This window comes from Canis aureus, chromosome 7, assembly GCF_053574225.1.
Source record: "Canis aureus isolate CA01 chromosome 7, VMU_Caureus_v.1.0, whole genome shotgun sequence".
Classification (NCBI taxonomy): Eukaryota; Metazoa; Chordata; class Mammalia; order Carnivora; family Canidae; genus Canis; species Canis aureus.
In genome coordinates this window covers 66,544,625-66,551,494 of record NC_135617.1, presented here as the reverse complement: position 1 = coordinate 66,551,494, position 6,870 = coordinate 66,544,625, and positions in this window count along the sequence as shown.

Sequence of the window (6,870 nt, the reverse complement as noted above, 5' to 3'; positions counted from 1 at the left end):
GTGCTCTGGGTGGTGCCATTGGTTGAGCGGTTGGGTGTTAGGCTCAGGTCCTGATCTCAGGGCCGTGGGATTGGCCCGAGTTGGGCTCTGAGCTCAGCAAGGAGTCTGCCAACATTTCTCTCTCCCTCTGCGCCTCCCCGTGCACTCTCTCTCTCTCTAATAAATAAATAAATCTTAAAAAAAAAAAAAAAGAAGAAGAAGACAAACTGGACAAGTCATAGATCTTTGCTCCATTCCAGGCCTAGTGATTTGCGGGCTCCCAACCTGAGACTATCTCCCTGCTCTAGGGTATTTTAAAAAGCCCAAGAAAACCAACCTCAGTGGCACCATCTCTCTGGAACCAGGCTGGCCAGGACTTCGTCCCTACTTTCAACAAATATTTGTTGAGCATCTTCTAGGAGCCAAATGCAGTTCCTGTACTGGGGATGTACAGCAGTGAATGAGACAAATAAAAATGTCTGCCTTCATGGAGTTTATATTCTTATACAGCAAAATAAATACATAAAATGGGGCAGCCCCGGTGGGGTTTGGCGCAGCGGTTTAGCGCCGCCTGCAGCCCGGGGTGTGATCTTGGAGACCCAGGATCGAGTCCCATGTTGGGCTTCCTGCAGGGAGCCTGCTTCTCCCTCTGCCTGTGTCTCTGCCTCTCTCTTCGCTCTCTCTGAATGAATAAATAAATAAATCTTTAAATTAAAAAAAAATAAATACATAAATACATAAAATGTAGAGCCTATCAGATGTGATAAATGCTTAAATCAGGTGACAAATCATCCCAGACTTTCCTAGTTTTAAAACTGAAAGTTCTTAGGGGCGCTTGGCTGGCTCAGTCGGTGGAGCATCCTACTCTTAATCTCAGGGTCATGAGTTCAAGCCCCATGTTGGGTGTAAAGATCACTTAAATAAATAAAACTTTAAAAAACCCACTGAAAGTTCCCAAATACCAGGAAACCCCTCAGTTCCAGGAAAACCAGAATAGCTATATACTTGGTCACCCTAGAGGAAGGAAAGAACAAGAAAGGAAACAGAAGAATGGTGTGTGTGTGTGTGTGTGTCTATTTTTAAAGGAAAATTAAGGAAGTCCTCACTGAGAGGTTGATGTTTGAAAAACAACCTTAAGGAAAGAAGTAAGGAAGGGAGCTACACAGATATGGGAGAAAAGAGCACTCTGGGCAGAGGAAACAGCAAGTGCAAAGGTCCAGAGGTAGGAACCTACCTGGCACATGCAGAGAACTGTGAGGAGATCAGTGTGGCTGGAACACAGTGGGCAGGAAGGAGATAAGAGGAGAAGACATCAGATAATCGCTAAACTAAGGGTGGGGTCAGAGGAGGCAGATGCAAGGGCCTGGCAAGAGCCAAGTGAGATGGAGAGTTGCTGGCAGGGCCTGATGCGGGGGCATCTGATTTGTTTTGACAGACTCTCTGCTGCTTGTTGTGTTAGATGGATGGGCTGAGGGTGGAAGCAGTTTTGAGGCTGTTGGAGGCAACCCAGGTGAGAGAGACGACGAGAAGGGACTGGATTCTGGATTTATTCTGAAGGTAGAGCAGAGATTCCCTTACAGAGTGAATGTGGTGAGAGGGGAAGAAGGAGCCAAAGGTGACACTGAGCAAGGCCACTGACCCGAAAGTGTGGAGGATGAAGCTGCGGCTGATCGAGATGGGAAAGCTCTGGAAGGGGCAGGTCGGTGAGCTGCGACACATCAGATCTCTGACGTGGACAAGTGATAGCTGAGGCGCCCACTCATGGCCATATCCAGTAAGTAGTCGGGCATCTGAGCCCAGGCACCAGACCTGGGCTGGTGATGTAAGTGTGGAGCTGGCATCCCGGAGATGGAGTTCAAAGTGTGCGTGAAATGGAAGGAAGAGGCCCAAGTACCAAGTCCTGCACCTCCTAACATTTTTTACTGTGCACACCCCAGAATTCTGAACTTGCCCACGCAGCATGCTAACCTTTTGACCTATGGTTTCCATTCTGAGAATTTCTCCCAAGGAGACAGACAAGCCAGTGTGACAAGACTCCTGGACATCATTTACAATAGTTTCCCCAAGTTGAGAACTACATAAATATCCATCCAAATGAGGAGACCTAGACCTGTAAACTTATACCCACCCAGAGGGACTTACAGACAAACTGCTGCGTCTATGCAGGGGGAACCGTGCGGCTGTTGGACAAGAAGGCTTAAATCTTAACGTGCTGCCTTGGGAAGACGGCCGAAAGGCTTTAAAAGAGGAATAACTGCAGAAGGAGCTAACACTTCATTTTTTTAAAAAGATATTATTTATTTTAGAGGGATTGAGGGTGAGAGCATGAGCTGGGGGACAGGGAAAAGCAGACTCCCCGCTGAGCAGGGAGCCCGATGCAGGACTTGATCCCAGGACCCTGAGATCCTGACCTGAGCCAAGTCAGACATTTAACTGACTGAGCCATCCGGGTGCCCAGGAGCTAACACTTCTAAGTACTCACTGTGTGTTAAGCCCTGTAAAAGGCCTCGGAGGAGAGTATTTCAATGGATTCTTTTTTTTCTTTTTTAAGATTTGATTGATTGATTTGAGAGGGAGAGAGCACAAGCAGGGAGCAGAGGCAGAGGCAGAGGGAGAAGCAGGCTCCCCGCTGAGCAGGGAGCCCGATACAGGACTCGATCCCAGGATCCTGAGATCATGACCTGAACCAAATGCAGACACTTAGCCGACTGAGCCACCCAGGCACCCTATCATTTGATTCTTAAAAATATTAGAAGTAGATACTGTATTTGGATTCTCATTCTGCAGATGAGGAAACCGAGGCATCGTTGGTTGAGTAACTTGTTTGTGGTCACACAACACAGGGTGGAAGGGGCAGCATTTCAAACCACTGTGCAGTGGAATGTTCGAGTCCTGCCTGGATGAAGATATGTTATATCTGCACCATCTCCGGGGCTACCCAACATACTTTAGGAGCGATTGGTTTGCTTTCTTCTTTAGATGCTTCTGTGGTATTTGACTTTTTTTTTTCATTATCCTATATTACTTCTACAACCCCAAGAACAAAAGCACTTTCCCATGTTAAGAGGAAAAGTAAAGGAAGGAACAAAGGAAGACTCACCTGTTCTAACCCCCTTCTCTATGGAGCAGGGTTGCTAAGATGTCAGTGCTAGAGCCCAGAGGCTGTGAGCCCCAGTGGCTGTGGGGACACACTCCCTGGAAGCACCCAGTGGGACTGGGGTCACTTGTTATTTCATGGATGGGTGTGGAGACACAGAAACGTGTAGCGACCAGAGGGAAGGGGAGGGTCTGCATTTACCAGAACTCGGGTTCCCACCGGAAAGCCACAGACACTGAGAGGGTACCATCCTCCAGGACCTTCTCCTGGGAGCTCACATGGCCCAGTGTGACCTAGGGGAGCCCCTGACCTCTGCTGGCAGTTCTTCAACCCAGACTCACTCGCTCACTGACACTGTGCATCCTGGGCTCTGGCCATCAGCAGTAAAGACTCTAAGGGCTTTGAACTTCTCTTAAAGGTCCCTACCTGCTAAAGGCTGGAGGCTCCCCTAGTAGTCTGGTGGCTTGGTGCTCATGCACCCCACCCTGGAGGAGGAGCTCAGAGGGAGGAGGGGAGGCGGGCAGATGCCAGGGTGGGGGCATCCCTGGATGGCCGAGTGGACCTTGAGTCAGCTGGATGGCCTCGCCTCGCTCTCCCCTCCACAGACACAGGGAGCTGGCCCTGCTGCCAGCACCCCAGGGCTCTGACAGTGGCGTGCAGGCATGCACACATACCTTCAGTCATCTCTTTTCTTTTTAAGATTTTGTTTATTTATTTGACAGAGAGAGAGGGCACGAGTGGGAGAGAAAGCACAAGCTGGGCAGTGGGGGGAGGGCATGAGCAGGGGGTGGAGGGGCAGAGAAAGAGGGAGAAACAGACTCCTCACTGATCGGGAATCCCAACACGGGCTCGATCCCAGGACCCTGAGATCGTGACCTGAGCTGAAGCCAGATGCTTAACTGACTGAGCCACCCAGGCACCCCTCATTCATTCATTTCTTGCTGTATTCATCAGCGCTAGTGTTATTACTGTATTATGCTGTGAGCACTTGGCGCCCATCATCTCATTTCATTCCACAACAGCCTTTTGACATCATTTCAAGTGACCACGTTTTGCAGAGGAGGAAGGTGAAATCGGGCAAGACTAAAAAACTTATCCATGTCGTCGTGCCCCGCCCCCCCCCCCACACACACACCTGGGCCTGTAAATCACGAATGAATTCACATTCAAACCCAGGCCCATCTGATTCCAAAGTCTGGCCCCAGCTGGCACTAGGGGGCAGTATCTCCCAAAGGTTAGTAGGTCGCGGTCGCCTCCACTTACCGGCTACGTGGTCTTGGGCAAGACTTCACTACTCTGTAAAGAGGTTTCCTCACCTGTCAAAGGAGGGTAACCGTGGCCTTACCTCTCTAGGGACTGGGGTGTCAACTGAATGAATACATGTCCCGCACTCAGCCCGGTGGCGGTTACATGTGATTATTAGAGACATTCACAGCCATCAGCTCTTTGTCACTGCGCTGTCTGCCTCCTTGCACTACAATGTATGTATTTATGGAGGATCCAGGGATATAAAGGTGAAAAAAATCATAGTCCCTGCTCTAAGAGAGCTCAGTGTCTAGGTAATTAAAATCACTTGGGAAACTTTCAAAACACCCCCAGTGCCCAGGCTGCACCCCAAGCCCAAATAAGAACCCCTGAGTTTGGCTAGGGCTGAGCATCAGAATTTTAACGCTTGCTGGTGATTCTGATGGACAGCCCACTCAGAAAAGGCAGGACCAGCTCTTGAGCCTGTGAGCTCTGACTCTGATCCCTAAGGGATGGTGGGGGAGGAAGGTCGGGCTGGTGCGGGGTGCCGGTTAGGCTGAGTGAAGGTGTGGGAAGTGGCCTTACTGTGGGCGCTGAATGAGTTAAGTTTATTGAGGTATAATTTACATACAGTAAAATCCACCCTTCATCGTACAGTTTTTTTTAAATATTTTATTTTATTTATTCATAGAGACAGAGAGAGAGAGAGGCAGAGACACAGGCAGAGGGAGAAGCAGGCACCACACAGAGAGCCTGACGTGGGACTCGATCCGGGGTCTCCAGGATTACGCCCTGGGCTGCAGGTGGTGCTAAACCGCTGCGCCACCGGGGCTGCCCTTCATCGTACAGTTTTATGAGTTTTAACAAAAGTACAGTCACGTAACCACCACCACAATGAACACAGAACAGCTCCAACCCCCCAAGTTGTCCTTTGGAGTCACCCCTCCGCCTGCCCCCAGTCCCTGGCAACCACTGACCTATAGTTTTGTCTTTTTCAGGAGGACACATAGACCACACCAAGTGGTATGCAACCTTTTGAGTCTGGCTTCTTTTCAGAACTATATATCTGAGACCCATTCCTGTTGCAGCATGGATCAGCAGTTCATTCCTTTTCATTGCTGACTCGTACTCACCTTACACTTTATCTGTTTACCAGCTGCAGGACATTTGGGTTATTTCCAGTTGTTCCAGCAATTAGGAATAACGCTGCTAGAAGCTATATACATTCATGCTCAGGTGTTTGTGTGAGCATATATTTTCATTTCTCTAGGGTAAATATCTATAATTGGATCACTGGGCCACATGGTAAGCATATGATTAACTTTCTCAGAAACTGCCAACCTGTCTTCCAGGGTGGCTGGACCATTTCTCATTCCCGTCACCAATGATGAGGGCTCCCCTTGCTCGCACTCTTCCTAGCATTTGGCACCCTCGGGGGGTTGTTTTGTTTTTAATTTCAGCCATTCTGGGGGGTGTGTAGTGCTTATAATCTTTTTAAAGTTAATGAAAGTATCAAAAATATGTTTTACACATTTATATTTTTTTAAGTAAGCTCTTCTTCAATGTGGGGCTTGAACTCACGACCCCATGATCAAGAGTCTCATGCTCCACTGACTGAGCCAGCCAGGTGCCCCGTATTGTACACCTTTAATCTATATAATTTTTATTTGTCAATTATACTTCAATAAATCTGGGGGTGAATTTATGAATGTAAAAAACTAAGAGCCATTAATAGTAAATATTTGGCAAACTCATAATCATTTGAGTACCTACTACTTGCCAGGAAGTATCCTAATTCTTCCTAAGTCCCAGGAGCAGCTGAAACGATGGGAAGGGGATGCATGAGGACCTGAAAGGCTCAAATTCCAGCTCTGCTGTGGGCTTGCTGTGGAATTTAAGGCACATCACTCAACTCTCTAAATAAATGAGCTTCCCTTTATTTATGGCAATTAAATTGAGTAATGCCCTCTTGGAGATTTGGTGTGAAAACCGAAGGAGATAGAGCAGGGAAACTCCTGGCTCACAGGAAAAGCTCAACAGCTGGGAGTTGTTGCAAGCTTTGTTCTTTATGTAGCTAAATACCTGGAAAGTCCAGCAGCAAGTCTGGTTGCTTCTACCTTCCTACTCTCAATGGAGCCCCTCCTCACATGTCATACCTGTCACACACCACCACTCTGGTCCAAGCCACCACCTCTCTGGGGGGATTACAAAACCTGAGCTCCCTCCTCCCACACGTGTCCCCCGGTGGTCCTACTCCAAACAGCCATCAAAGAAGTTCTTTGCGATTTGAACCCACCCCAATCCCCCAACATTCCCATCCCCCACCCCCGAGGCTCCAGGGTCCTGGTCCCAAGCCTCCAGTGGCATCACGATTTGAAGTCCATCTGATGCCTCCCTCCCACAGTCTACCAGGAGAAATCTCCTGTCCTGGATGCCCTTCCCCCAGATATCTGCCTGGCACAGCTCCCTACTTCACTCAGATGCCTGCCCTAAAGACAGCTCCCTGTCCACCTGCTGTGCCCAGAGCCCCTTGCCACTTTGTCCCTTGA